The sequence below is a fragment of the Leptinotarsa decemlineata genome, unplaced genomic scaffold (assembly GCF_025532065.1).
Source record: "Leptinotarsa decemlineata unplaced genomic scaffold, Ldec_3_MD MMD2_tig00000090_RagTag_RagTag, whole genome shotgun sequence".
NCBI lineage: Eukaryota > Metazoa > Arthropoda > Insecta > Coleoptera > Chrysomelidae > Leptinotarsa > Leptinotarsa decemlineata.
Window position 1 is genome coordinate 4,031,173 of NW_027412541.1, and position 16,485 is coordinate 4,047,657.

Genomic DNA, 16,485 nt, shown 5'->3' on the forward strand with positions numbered 1-16,485 from the left:
GTTTTTCAATATTATACCTATTATTCAAAAATCATTGTCACTTTTTCATAATTTCGGACAAAGACAACTTTGTTATTTCAAATAGAACAAACACCTAATCCTACACCTAACCTTCAGATATTGCCTTTTTCAAATGGTAGTTTTTATTTCAATGCATTCTTTGAATCAAGGTAGCTTTGAAATTCATGAAAAATATATACTGTTCACTAAAATGAATTTATTATTCACATTCATAATTTGGCAGTAGTTCATTAAACATACTGTACTTTTTTTTATTATTCAACTGAAACAAAATATGAAACACAAATGTATTTAATTCAAAGTAGGTGCTCGAAATGATGACCATCCTGTTGAATACAAAGATCCACTCTCTCTATGAAATACTGCTCGACATTTAATAAAATTTGAGGCATCGATCTTCGAGAAGCAGCCCTTATTCTCTCCTTAATTTTCCAGTGTGGTTGGAAGAGTATCGTAAACCTCATTCGTCAAGTATCTCCATAAGAAAAAATCAAGGCAAGTCAAATCTGGTGATCTCGCTGGCCAATTTTTTGGTCCTCCCCTACCAATCTATTTGTTAGGAAAGCACATATCCTAAAACTGTCTGACACTGGATTTGAAATTTACCGACGCTCTATCCAATTGTAATCACACCCGTTGTCTGATATTCAGCGGCACATTCTCCAGAAGCTCAGGCTGATCATCTCGTAAAAATTGTAAATATTTTTGACCATTCAAGTTTCCATCAAAAAAGTATGGTCCTATAACTTTTGTGCCTATAATTCTTCTCCACGTGTCAACAGACTATCTATTCTGGTGATCCAGAGTGCGGAAAAAATGAGGATTCACATGACTATAATGATGGAAGTTGTGTCTGTTCACTAAGCCATTGTTATGAAAAGTAGATTAATCAAAAAATAAAATGGAATACAAAAAATGTTCATCTTCAATAAACTTTTCCAGAACCCATAGACAAAACTTGATTCGACGATGGAAGTCTATTTCATAATAATTTATTATCCTAGAAATGTTAATTCTGCTTATCCCTGTATCTTTCTCGATCTTACGTTAACTCGTATGAGAGTTTTCTATGATTGATTCCATAATAAAAAATAATTTTTCTCAAATCTAATGATAGGTTTTGGCCTATGTACTTTTCCATAAGCTACACTTCCAGTCCTACATAATTCATATAGCAATCGTTCGAAAACCAACTCGATTGAATGATTCCGGTCTGGATATTTTTTAGTATACACCCTCGACGCCACAAGGCAATTCTCTAAACACTCACCAATCACTAAAATCATATCTATCCACTCTTAAATGGGATAAGTTTTCATTTTCAACGCTAATAACTCACTGAATGTTTTGAATAACGTAATAAGAAACTATTAATAAGAATTCTTTCAAGCATGTCGAAGCATCTGAACAGATGACAGTCGATGACCTGACGGAGGAGGGAGCCAAAAACAGCGAGGCCACCTCCCCCTAGTGGGGGAGCAGATGGACCTCTAAAGGTAACTTGAATCCAACAACTGTCTCATGGGCAAGGACGTTGGGAAAAAGATAAAAGTAATACAATGTAACCTCCAACACAAAAAGGCGGCAACGGCAACACTATGTTGCCACATTGATGTACTGGAGGAGGCAATAGCTTTGATCCAAGAGCCATGGATAATGAAGACCAAAATTACTGGTTTCAGTAGCCTAACTGGTCAACAAGTAAAGTTGTTTCAACGCTATCTTGATTCAAAAAATGCATTCAAATAAGAACTACTATTTGAAAAAGCCAATATCTGAAAAACTATTCAGGTTAGGGGTAGGGAACCCCAAAATGAAATGAGAAATAATTGGATTTTATATAGTTCTGACCAAAAAAATATAGGGTGTTCTATTTGAAACAATAAAGTTATGTTTGTTCGAGATTATAAAAGAGTGTCAATGATTTTTGAACATTCTGTATAATATTGATAAACGGGTTTTTTTCAAAATCAATAACCCAAAATCTGTTTTTATGCTTGGTCATAATTCGTAGGGCTGATTTCTATACATTTCGACGTTATTTAGTTTTCTATTGTACTTAACATTGTCATAAAAAGGTACATAGTATCTTTCATGAAATCATATTACTTTTTCCTGAAATATTCAAAAAGGTAACGAATTACAGGATGTTCCATTTAAAAAACACAACTTGGGTATGTCCTACTTTTTTGAGCAACCCTGTACACTCCAAAATAATTTCATTTTGTAGCCTCAATCAAATGGAGATATTCCAAAAAAAAATGGTATGGTTTACGGGGACCCACCCTGCCCCTGAACAATGACACTTCCCATTAATACTAGTGTTGAAAGAAATCAAACAGATTTCAGTCAGTTTTTGTACAACACCGAATAATTCATCATTAACTTTACGTTTTTCTATAATCAAATATCAATTATATAGTTATATAAGTCATTCTATCGTTGATATTCGTTATTCAATCAACGGTAATCTATTATTCAAGTATTCGTATGTCACCCCATATTTCTTCAATCGAAGAAAACGAATATTTAAAAGGGCTTTCAACCTCGAAACGAACAAAAACTGTTTACAAGTCCCACTGAAATGCTATTAGCTACCGACAAAATTTATAGATGATGTGACAGGGTCGAGGGGTGTATTTCGAAGGAAAATTTCCATGAAGCACCCGGGCAGCCCACGCACCAACACGCGTTTATTCAGGGTTGAACGAGGGCAACCCCTCGGTCTGAAGGCAGCCTTGACCTACAAAGTGTTTCAGAGTAGAGTTTTCGGTATAAGAAACGGGGAATGAACTGAAATGGAAACATCTAGAGGGGAGAGAGGTGAAAATCCTTTATTATACCAGGCTTTAGGAAACTTTCATTTATTGGAGAATGAACCAAGTGTGTATTTTAGGAAATTAGTTTAGTTTTCGATGTAAGCAGGGGTCATATCAGAACTTTTAAATTGTTTCACGACTATACACGAACTGTTGTTTGCTGTTTTTACCTTGAGTGAAATTTCTAGTAGCTATAACAAAAATTGCATTCCGTCAAAAAGCATCTGCATGAAATAGGCATTAAATCAGACTGTGTTTTCTATTTGTTGGTATAATTGAAAATATTGCTGTTACTACCATATTTTACCAATTACTTCTGGGTAACATTTCTCTCATAGTCACTAACAAGTTTACCTAGTAACTTCAATAATGTTCCGATATTAGCGAAATTATATTTATTTTTCCTCTAATGTCTTTACTAACCACTAGTGGGTTGATCTAGTACCTATAGGAAATATCTGTGTATGGGTAAAATAATTATTTGTTATTTTTATTATATTCTTGAGTTACAACTTTGAGGTTCAATAGATCAGAGATCATGATATTTATTGGAAGGAATGTTCTAACTACAACAGGAAATACCTACTTACAGATACAAATTGAACCTTGCTGATATCGATTATTATTTTTAGTTGCACCCCACTATGGCTCTTGTCTGCAAATTTGTCTGTCTGTCTGTTGTTTGTTCGAGCTGAACCACGACTAGTAGTGCAATTTTTCTTACGTAAAAAATCAACAGCTTTCACTAATACAGTGAGAGTCAAAGCTGATGAAACGAATACAACCACACCATACTTGAAGAATGGTTAGGTTTTTGGCGTAGCAATATGTGACGTTCTATAAGATTCTTAAGATGTTCGAGTACGCATGTGCAAAGACATAAAACAAATTAGTTGTCAATTGAACCACAGATAAGTAACATTTTTGTTGGATACCTCAACTTACTAGTCTTTGACAAGTACGTTTTAACTACTTACTGAAAAGAATATATCTGCCATAAAATTCAATGCAATTCTTTTTAAGGATAAATAAACTCATTGCGTACATAAAAAAATATATTCAAGCAAAATCAATATTTCCCACTACAAATCAAAATGCTATGACACTAATACATATGGTCGTTACAAAGGACTTTATTTAGTCGGTTTTTCTCCGTATCTTTCTCTAATAGACAAAGAATAATATTTTGACAAGAAGAATTTGGAACCTTTGGATTGGAATGAATCACGTTTTCCTCACCAGAACAAAAATGATGTCTCTCGACGAGCATTTCGCTAACCAAGTTAGCATCATCAGGAGAAGACTAAAGCAGCTTGTTACAAGCTATGTTAATGTTTTATATGCATCCAGACAAATCATCATCTTGCATAATGAGGGTCATTAAATAATTTCTAGCATTTTGTTATTGTTCTTTTTTATGATCATGTTATAGTAACAATTCACATTACACAGGTATCTACAGAGAGTACAAAATAATAATAATTCCATTGAATTTACAAGTCCAATTGGTGAATTTATTGCACATCGCAATAAAAGTAAGTTTAGTTTTAAGGTATGTTCTGAAAGAATTATAATCTTGCCATGAATAATGTTCGGTCTCATTTTAGCATAGCTACTTCTCAACTATATTTTATCTTAGTCTGAAAGACTTAAATACGAGATTATTTTCATATGAATGAAAATAATCGATTTATTAATTCACGCCACATACAAAATTTGTTTATTCAGTCCTATGATGTATGGAAAATGGTCAATTGTGATCTGATGTTAGAGAATATTACAAAAAAAAATCACAAAACAAAAACAAAAATAAATCCGTGAAAATGGTGAAATTGTATGTTTATTGATATAATCTGATATCGTACTGAGTGATGTCATCAGATAAAAACTCTCTCGAAATATCGATATTATAAAAAGTCACAGGACCCCCTGAATCAATTATTTATTTTATCTTTCAGATTAGAGTATACAATTTTAGAATTGAATTTGAGAAACGACAACTACCACTTCAATGAATAAATTAACAGTTCACGATAATTTAATTTTTCTCATACATGAGACACCCATTTCGCCACAAAATCCAAAAGCAAAAAGTTTTTATTTCATTCTTGAATTTCTTTCCCATATACATACTCTATTGGATAACAAATGAAACAAAAATCACTTCAACAATCTATTTCAGAACACAAATTGATAAATGTTCATTTTCTTCTTGGTAAAAGTCTCTCTCTCTCTCTCTCTCTCTCTTATGGATGTCCTGTGGCCCTTCGACAATCATATTGGCCTTGACCGGCCACGAGCCCGGATTTTCCCGGAAAGCGCAGAGGGAAATTGTGGAGGAGTAGACAAAGATGGTTGCGCTCGGAACTGAAATTATCCCTATCTCGTTTCCAATTTTCCAGGACGAGCAAATGGGATATGGGCAAGAAGAGCCTGAATTCGTCTGCTGATATACGTGGAATGAATCTATAAAATTTTAATATACTCGGCTAGTAAAACTCACATGGGATTGAAAGATTCAATCGATGGAAACTTTTTTCGTTTATTTAATGAGTAATGAAAAATACAATTCGAGTTGAGATTGAGATATGAAATGAGCAAGGTACACCGTAAGAAATGAAAAATATTATGGAATAAAATTATGATAATGTTGTAATGGACGTAACACAACATTATTACAAGATACACAATCGTGTAGAAGTAATACGATTCGAATTATTTTTCAGTATTTTAATTGATGTATTTTTGATATTATATTCAGAGTAAGTTTGTTTCAGCTCCACTGCTTGAGTTTCTTTCTTGTCGGGCTCCTTAAATGTTTACCTGAGCTTTCAATCTTCTCTAGGCGATTTATAATCTAAAATGTAACATTTAAAATGACTGTTGTTCGTTCAGTGTTGTGAGCTAAAACATATTTCCTAGTCGCTGAGTATAGTTCAAGTAAACGATAAAGTGCAACATACTTTCCAACTTTTTGATTATATAAGAATCACAATAACTATATAATTCATATAACAAAAATATATATAATAAATATTTCATTAATATAGGTGAGTGGGAAATGTAGGGATTCAAATAACAGGATGATAGTTGCACACTGATAATTATAATTCCTCTTCCATATTCTCTGTTTCACTATCACTGTCGTCATATAAATCGATAATGAATTTATTTTCACCATTAATATAGAAATCTCCAAGCTCTATATTTATAGTCTTTTTCAACTAAAATTATTTTTTAATCCTCTTCTGTCAGTTTTCTTCGGTAATATTAGAAACTTCTTCAATTATGTTATGTTATTACGTCCTTATCAAATTTTGGAAAATTATTTTTACGCCTGATGCTTTGTTTCAATTTTCTGCAAATCAACTCGATGGGATTGAAAACACAAAAATAGGGAGGAAGTCTCAATATGGTGTGTCCATACTTTTCAGCAATAATCTGAAGGGCATACACTTTTTCAAATGTTTTTGTCTGTTGAACTTCAAGAAGGTGGTTTTTGGTATAGTAATCTTCAAAATACAAATCGTTGTCCAATAAAAACTTTTTATTTCATCTTTTCTCGAATTTTTATTCGGTACGTTGGTGCGCTGTCGCGAATGATACGGAGCGTTGTCAAGAACTATTACACTATTCGTATCCAAATTTGGGATCCATGTGTTTTCAAACCATTCCTCAAAAATATTAGCTTCCATTTTCTTATGATAGTCAACATTGCAGTCCTCAAGTTTTTTCCATATAATTTCAAAGAATTCGGAACCCACCCTATACTTCCTCCGCAATGCACAATGATTAGTCGCGATTCTTTGTTTGCAGGCATGTTAGGCGTACACATTCTCGAACCATCAGTTCACCGTTTCGTAACTGTGTCGTGAGTATCATACCAAGATTCGTCCAAATAGAAAAGTTGCCATTGTTTCATAACTGCTTTCCATAACTGCTTGACGTCAATTTATTATTGTAAATCTAAATCTTTTTTTTTTCCGATTCTGAAGAGTTTTGTCACAGCAGCTCATTTTATGGCCGGAAGTATTCAATTTCTTCCTTATGATTCCAGTTGTAGGAATCGCATTGCTTTTGTGACAGTCGCATATTTTTTTTTAATGATTTCATCAGATGAACATCTGAAGGTTTTGCTAATCCTGTATCTCATCGCGTCTTGCGTTCATAAGGTTTGTTTTTGACTATTTTAAGTACAGTTGAGAAAAGAATTTCGGTCAAATCTGATGTTGTTTGTAATAGTTTGTTTCCCTTGAAACCAAACTTGAGATGTAGATTCTTATGCATTCGAATCTTATTCACTGGTATCTCTTTTTCGCATTGTTCACCATCGCTATTGGAATCACTACACTGGAAAAAGTCTGCGTTGTTATCACACTCGTTATTACTATTAGTGCTTGTACAAGGACGCCACATTTCAAACATATAACAAAAATTTCAAGTGATTATACCTGCAGTAATATCGAATTTCAACACTCAAATCGCGATCAGTTCCTGAACGGAACATTGTTGACGCGACGGCAATAACCATCCCCGCATTTCCCGATTTCTATTCGTCACCGTAACATGACTTCAAATTTGATTTTATGACTTTTCAGCCAATCATAAAACTCCAATACAAAACATCAATTCTACAGTCCACGTGGACTAATTCGCAGCCAGTTCATTTCCATGTTTTATTTTTTTTGGCCTTTGAGAGTGCCGCTAACATTAAGTATGCACAAAATTATTCATTTCGACTATACCATACATTTACTTGATTTACTGAAACGAATTGTTCATGAAGTTTTTTGAAGAAAAACAGTTTATATTATTCTGATGATTACCCAATAAAATGTTCAACAACAAAAATTAATATTCACAGGACTACTAGCTTGTGACAACTGTTAATTTTGATAAATAAAAAGTGAAAACTGAATATGTTTGTTACCTGTCTGAAATCACGTCTCCACGAAGGTGCCGAAGGGCCACCAAGCATTTTTGATTCGTAATGACTGTTCAATCCTTCGATTATGAAAAATCGACAGTTCAAAGTTCTAAGCGTCAATTATCTATAATCAACTGTTATTGGTATCAAATGGTCGATTATTTATTTTATTATTATCAATATACCAATAATAATAATGATAGTCTTCAAATTTGAATAATAATAATGAAACGAATATTTGTCGATTACTAAGGATCACAGACCGATAACATGCTTAAATTCGTGTTATTAGTTGTTTACGATAATCTCATGCAAGTATTCGAACGGATATATGAGTAGAGAGGGTCGAAGAGAGAAGTAGCTGGATGTGAAGAGAACCTGTTCGTCAATAGAAGTGTGACGCGGGATCAGGTACAGTATAAGCGTAAGTTCCCTATGCCCTGGATCGATTATCGCAAAGAGCAGTTGATACAAAATTGCATGAGGTCATCTTGTATTTGCTCGGATGCCTTGCGGTACCCGGCAATATAGTGAGATACCTTGAACAACTGGTACCACTCTGGCGGACTCGCTACACCATAACATCTGGCCAGGCTAGAGTCCAAACAGAGTAGGTCACTTTCAGAAGAGGTGTATTTCAGGACGATTTCCTCATTCCTCTTCTCTTCTGCATCTCACTATTGCCATTATTCGTGGCGCTCAGAAATACTCGAGGGTTTAACTGTGTCATCCCCAGAAACCGGAGGCACAAGGTCACCCTTTTGTTTTATATGGATGATCTTGAACTTTATGCCTCTGGAGAGAAGGATTTTCGTCAGTCCTTGAGAATGGTGGAAAAATACACGCATGAATTTCGAAAGAGACCCATGCGGATGCATGGGCCACTCACAAGAGGTAACAACAATGAAGAACTCTCTCCGCAGCAAGTGTCAGCACAAACTCCGACAGATCTGGTCGTCGAGGAAGAACTAAGTTGCTGCTACGGATATGCTTGCCTTTTCAATCTCACTCTACTCATTTGAAGTAGTAAAGTGGACACGGGAGGAGCTGTGTCAAATCGATGAAAGACCCAGAAAATGATGAATCCTCATAGTGAACAGGTGTTCGGATCCTTTTTCTGCATGGTCCTCAACCAAGGAAGAGCAGAAATTCGAGCTTTTCTTTTAAGGGCAGCTGCCCAAGCGGATGATGAACTCGATTTAATTTTCAACACTGAAGGAGGTGATCACAACTCTGCTGTGTTCATTCATGAGACAACAGAAAGATAAGTCAATGCATGGAGTCTTGTTCAATAGCATTGAAGGCACCTAACCTTCACTTTCCTCAGGTCCAGTGGGCTTGAGTCGGAATCTGAAGGGTTCATCATGGCCAGCAAGGATGGCACCTATAACATCTCACTTAGTATACCGGAGTCGCATGATGTGAATAGTTTCTGACACAAGATGTGTCATTTCTTAGCTAGCATAAGTATCATACTTTTGTCAGATCCTCACAAGTATACCACCTATCGAACGATGACTGAATGTCACCTGAATGTCAAACTTATACATTAAATGTACAAGTTTGAAAATGTCCATATAGGACGAAACTGCAGTAACGTTATTTACAAATAACGTTACTGCAGTTATAACATAACCACGTTATAACATAATTATCCTTGTTTCATTCACTCTGTAATTGTAACATTCATACTAAATGAATTATTTCCATATGCACAAGGTCTTTTCTATTGTCGTCATATTATCAGCCATTTTTCGCTTATCAACGCGTAATATGTAGAGGTTCCGAGAAAAACCGACTATTAAAGCTTATTGCGAATATAACATATTGAATGACAAGGTCAATGGATCTTCTCGATAAATAACGATTAAACACGTTTATAATATGAGATTATCTAAATTATTTAAAACACGAGCAACTTTGATTCCATTGAAAACAATTCAAATTACTTGAAAATTGGTCCCAATGAGCGTTATTGAACATCGATCTATTGTAAAGAACATACTTATAATATTGTTGTTTTTTATTTAATGTTTGGAGGCAGCTTGTAACACACATTATTATGTGTGTTACAAGCTGAATGTTACTTATTAGTAATCAATTATTACTGTTTGGCTGAAATCTTGCCACTCACTTCAATTAATTCTATTTACTTCTTATTTGGCAAAGGCACTTTCTTTGAATTATGCATAGTATATTATCCAATATACAAATGATTTTTGTTTTTCAATATCTTTTTGAACTGAGATCGGGATTTTGCGGCTTTGAGGAACGAATATTCGTAAAAATGGTATTTTCAATCATATCGAAAATGTTTCGAATACTTTCTTCAGAGAAACAATTCTACTACATCCTCAATATTGATATGTCAAAACAAATTTAGTGTGTAATCAGTAAAACTGCCATATAGAAGTGAAAATATTTCAGTTTACAAATCATTTGTTCTAAGTATTGACTTTCATGCCATATAACACAGACATATTCAAAAAGAAGTTTTGATTTTTATCGGACTTGACCTTGTTTTTAACAGTGAAATTTTGAATGTCAAAATATCCATAGAACATGCACTTTGAAATTTTTTCGGGCTCAAGCTTATCCTCTGATATTATTAGTGTAGTAATTTGAATATCAACAACTGTGTGCAAGCAACAGAATGTGCAAGCATCATCATCCGAAAACATCTAAATGCAAGACATCTCCAAAATCGAGAAAAGTGCACCAAAGAAAAAAGCCATATGTATACTGAAATAGAATATCATACAAGTTTAGATAACAGTATTTTTCACAGAATTAGGACATTTTGGTCACATTATAGTAAAAAATGCCTTTTGAACGAGTTGCATACTATAATTTTTCTACGACTGTGCTATGTCAGTACTTTGGCGTACTATTAAAGTAAATGTTTACACTAATATCAAAATTTAATCTTTTTTAATTTTTTTTAATAATCCTAACAACATAAGGAAAAAATTAAATATCAACTAACTAGACATTTTTGAATGAATTAATGAAGGAAGAGTTGATAAATATGAACAAGTAGGTAGTTGTCAAAGGCTTGTTAAGTGATTTTTTTTTATTGGTTTCTTTGGCATATAATTTTCTGATTTTTGCCTCAGGAAAGATTACAGTTTCATCTATTGGCGCTTTGAAGCATCCATTCATAGTGGAGACATGGGGGTATTGATAGAATATCAAATATCACACAGGTTTATAAAATGAATTACTTTCAGGCATTGTTTTCGGTGTGTTTTGTCTCCACTAATGTCTAATGTCTTCTAATGGTTACAAAGTACTGGATTATGCAGAAGAGTTGGACGTCCTATTTTGAGGCATATACAATAAAAAAGTAAGGGGGCATGAAAGAGGCTATGAATATGGTAATAAGATAGACCAAGGAAGAAGGGCTGAACACAAGCCCAACAAAATCGACTATAGTAGCATAGAGGGCCTAGGACCTCTAAAACTTTGAGGTGAAGAGATACATCTAACGGGACAGGTTAAATACCTGGGAGTAATACTACGAGGATGTTCCCAGAAGTACTTAAATATAGCGGTAGTTTTTTGAAAAATATAACTGTATTAGACGTACACATCTTCCAAGCATGTTTCAAATTTGAAGACATTACGTTGTTTATTAGTTTGGCAGCCATCAATAGCGAACGTTTTCGGTGAATTTATGAAAATGGAGAAAATTGGTCATCGTTATGTAGTACAATAATTTTAGTTGAAAAGCCTCAGCCCAATCAATAAGAACTGGATTTTATTTTGGGTGAGCCTGCTCCTTTGTTCACAACAGTGAAATATCTGGTAGCAGAATTTAAACCAGACCGTACGAGCTGCCAAGACGAGCATCGCAGTGGTCGACCAAAAGAGGTGACAACTCCAGAAACGCTGAAAAAAATCAACAAAGCGGTACTGAAGGATCGTCGACTGAAAGTGCGCGAGCTGGTAGGCTTAGCAGGCATTTCAAAAAGTGCGGTAGGTACATCGTATAATATCCGAAAATTTGGACATGAGAAAGATGTGTACAAGATGGATGCTGCGTTTGCTCACACTTGAGAAAAAACAGTGTCGTGAAAATGTTTCAATTTAGTGTTCAGCGAAGTTTCACAGCAACAAACCAAATTCTTGCATTGTTTCGTAACCATGGTTGAAACATGGGTCCATCACTTCACACCCGAGACAAAAAAACCATTCAAAACAGTGGACTCAATAATATGAACCGGTCCCAAAGAAGTCGAAGACCGTTTCATCTGCAGGCGAGGTCATGTCATTGGTTTTTTGGGATGCGCGTAGGATAATTTTCATTGATTATCTTAGAAAAAGTCAAACTATCAGTGAGTATTATTGCAATTTCATCAGTTCGGACTTCTATTGTCTAATATAATATAAAGTGATTTGAAATCCCTGAAAAAATTTAAAGACTTCACTAGACCGTGCATTCGGGCTATGTAATACAAATGAAGGTCTCGAAAAGGAACTACGCATCATCAAAAATTACCTTCAACGAAATGGTTACTCCAAAGTGATGGTAAACAGGCTTTAGCTAGAAGACAGCAAGAGCTCCACAAGGAAGAGAACCGCCACAACCATTACTTGTACTTCCCTACATCAGAGGATTATCAGGATTATCAGGACCTGCTTCAGATCTGGGAACACTATCCGTAGCAGCCTCACGAAAACCAGGCCACCAAACGCGGACTGCGATTCCAAGAATTGTCGTTACCGGATACCCGGCGAGTGCGGAGAATCATACATAGGTGAAACTAAGAGGCCATTGACAGTTCACATTGCTGAGCACAAAAAACACACAGCGAGGAGAAACCAGCAAAATAGCAGAGCATGTTTAGACTCATCAACATAATATCAAGTGGGCTCAAGCTATAATCATCCACAAAGAGGAACACTGGTTTAGGAGAAAATTCGAAGAAGCTGCGTATACGTTGTCCAACAACGCATTTAGTCAAGCTAGCGTAGAGATACGTAACATATGGAAACCTCTAATCAAGCGAAAAACGACCAACTCCCGCCAAACGATCATCTCCCGCCAAAACCTATGAAGCGGAAACAGGGAAGAGGGGATAGGTGAAAGCATTCGAATGACCTATAAATAGTCAGATCTCAGAGGAATAAGTCCAGTTATCACCCGAAGACGATTGTGGATACTAACAATCGAAACTTGGTTTGGAATCCTTTATTTTTATTTTTTGTTGATAATATTTTTTAATTTTCAGCTTTTATTAATATTTCAATTTTTTATTTTTTTGGTTGTTGGCCTGTATGTTATTTCTTTGTAGTTTCAGTTTTTTTGTTTAATAAAATTGTTATTTTCGGTTAATCTTTTGAATTTTTTTTTCAGGGATTTCAAATCAATTTATATTATATTAGACCATGGAAATCCGAACCGATGAAATACACCACGAAACATTGTCAACATTGTCAAACAAACGTAGTGCAACATTTGAGTGAAGAAATCAAGCGAAAACGGCCGCGTTTGCCCATGAAAAAATATGTTGTTTCATCAAGGCAATGCACCAGCTCATGAATCCATTATCGCCATGACCAAAATTAACGAATTGATGTTTGAATTGCTACCTCATGCACTCTATTCGCCAGATTCAACCCTATCAGATTATTCTCTGTTCCCAAACTTGAAAAAATTACTCACTGGTCGAAGGTTTTCGTACGATGAAGGAGTTATGTCGGCTGTTAATGGCTGTTTTGAGAAGCAAGACAGTTATGAAAAGGGTATCGAACTTATTGAACGTCACTGGGAAAAATGTATAGAGCTACAAGGAGTGTATGTTATTGAGCCAGGTAATTCCGGGACCTCCCTCGTAGCTTTGAAATGTTTCAACTTTCCTGAATTGTTGCCAAAAATAGATAAATATTCTGATATGAGACTGGTTTATTTGGGAAACCCTTTTATTCTTTGATATATAATTATAGCCTACATTAATAATAATATTTGTTCGATTAATGCCTTATTTATTTTGTAGACATTTATATTGAATCTAGAATAAAAGAAATATTTCTGTCTTTTTTAAGACAGATTTTTAAGACAGAATTTCTTGTGGGAAAAGTCGCTAGTCACTGGGAAAAGTGTATAGAGCTGTAAGGAGATTATGGTGAAAAATAAATACATTTTTCCAAAAGTTTTGTGTTTTCCTTATTAAACCGTGCCACTTGTGTGACCACCCTCGTAGATCCAACATATACAAAGACTGAAAAAGATGTTGGCCAGACACACCTATAATAATATATAGGAGCTCACACCAGACATCATGTTTTGGCACTTCACCATAGCGGGTAAACCCATGATAACATATGCATCTATGGTCTAGTCATCTTTGACCACTAGACTCTAGTGGTCAAAGATGAAACAAACGACCCCAATTTACAAAACTGAGCAGGATGTGAAGACTTGAATAATGGAAGCAGCACTCCATTAGAGATACTCTTGAATCTTCATCCTTTATATTTTGTTATGTGTGGAAAGCCAATGTGGAAAATCTAGACTTAAAAATTTACCAATCCACATGGGATCGGGCATAACAGAAATTTCAGAATATGTGGAGGAACGAACTTGGACCACATGACACCGAAATACATGTTCGGCACAAACTTCGCGGTTAAACGGAGCAGTCATAGATACGGACACACATGAAAACTGAACATGGGATGAGACGCAATGTACTAAGAAGGGAAAAATCTTCTTTTCAGTTACCTGCTCGGACAGTACATATCAGACTACCAGGTGCAATGCACAAGAAACAGTAACTTGAGACATCAACGAAATAAGAGGGTCAATATTTTCACAGACAGGCAGTAACTTCTATGCTTGATCTACACATCCTTGAAATGATTTCATTTTGAGCCTTAGTGCTTTCTTTGTTTTTTTCGGTAATTTTCTGAATTTTTTGTATAAAGACGTAGAAGTTTGAAACCGTTAAGCTTATCTGTAAAGTCATCAATTCGAAACAACACCCAAATTCACTAGGTTACCATTGAAATGTACAATTAAACTTTAATATCATGGACAAAGTCGGTATTTTAGATTATTATAATGAAATAAATATGGAACAAAGCATACATGATGTAACAAAATTAATTTTTCTCAAAAAGCCTCGTTTATCTATGATATTGAGTTCAGCAATGTATTTGTGGTTCGGACTAGCACCACTGATGAGACCTAATGGCAGGTCGAAGCAGCGTTGTCTGGTGTTAGATCACGAATGCGTCATCCAATTCAAACATTTCTTCATTGTGATCTACATACATGAAAAATCTTTTTCTTTGAAAATTGGGATATCTTCCAGTTTATCTGGAACATGCCTCGAACTCATCAAGTTAATGTGAATATTACTAGGAAATGCATGTAAGAAATTAAGATCTCATTAATCCTTAGCTGATATATCTTCTGAGGGTTGTTATAACATCTGGTTAACGAGAACAGATAGTTTTTTAAACAGATTACTAAATTACTGATTCAGACCTTGATTGTTTTCATTCATTTATAAAATATCTCCATAACGTATATTCGCAGTTGATTGATTAATTTGATATTGTGAATATAATCGATTAGAATACAGTTTTACCTTTGTATATGACTTCAATATAACACGAGAGATCGGAATGAGATATTTGAACCTTTATTATTTTAATTGCAGACGGTGGATATAATGTTTCTAGGAACGCCATTGGATCTTCATATAATAATCAAGGTTGCTGATAAATAAAAATAGTTTATGACGCAATTGGAATTATCCTGCCACATTGAGATACGGACTACAGTTATTTATTAATAGCCAAACCGTCTACCCACAAAATGAATGCCACCTTTTTCATTTCACGAAACATTTTTGAAACACCTTTTCTGAAACGAAATACGATATTTATATCTTCTCCACCAAGCTGTTCCAGAAATACACATTACGATTCGGGAAATGAATTAAAATCCTCAATGCCTAGATAGCTAATCATAATGAATTCAAATAGAATAAGAGACCAATAATTGAAAATAGATTATTTCAGGTCTCCAAAATAGGGAACTTCCTTTTCATTTAGATTGGGGAACTTGTGATTGTATACAAAGGAATGGTTTGAAAACGTAAAATCATTTTTACCTAGTCTGAAGGAATTTTCATGTTCAGTATACCGTTTTGGGAAATTTCGGCCACCATGTCCCACATAAACATTATCACACTCCGGAAACTTCAGCTTATGAACCTCAGATTTCTCCATGTTGCTAACTCAGTTTGAAAAACGCGCGTCGAAAGACAGTATACTGTTCTGGTGTAGAAAACGCGTTTTCAATAGATTTATTTTACACCAGAGATACTAATTTGAATCTAGTCTACCTATCTGGAGCTCCGACCCTTGTCATCCTGATGCTGCTGATTTCTATATTTATGCATAAATAAATGCGATATACACTTGCCCCGATCATTTTTGTACGTCTTAATGAATATTTAAATATACATTGAACTGAAAATCAAAGTACTTTTCTCACTATATCAGGTGGTTCTTTTCTTCGTCAAATTTAATCTCTTCTATATTGTCAAATGTGATAATATTTCTTTCCAAAATATCTTACCAGAAACCAATTTTTAACAAAGTTGTATAGAATTTTCATATGAACTGTATAAATATTGTTACAAAAATACATTATTGTATGCAAGAAATACAATTTATAATCTAAAATTACTATTTCGACGT

The 16,485-nt window shown here is 34.6% G+C and overlaps 1 long non-coding RNA gene across 1 annotated transcript in view; it reads right to left on the reverse strand.

The window, feature by feature from the left end:
- Nucleotides 1-5,000: 5,000 nt before the first annotated feature.
- The window catches only part of LOC141481193 (uncharacterized), a 28,520-nt gene continuing 17,035 nt past the window's right edge, over nt 5,001-16,485 (reverse strand). The window contains exon 2 of the long non-coding RNA XR_012464803.1: nt 5,001-5,306. This is a non-coding gene — a long non-coding RNA (uncharacterized lncRNA). The remainder of the gene's footprint in view (nt 5,307-16,485) is intronic.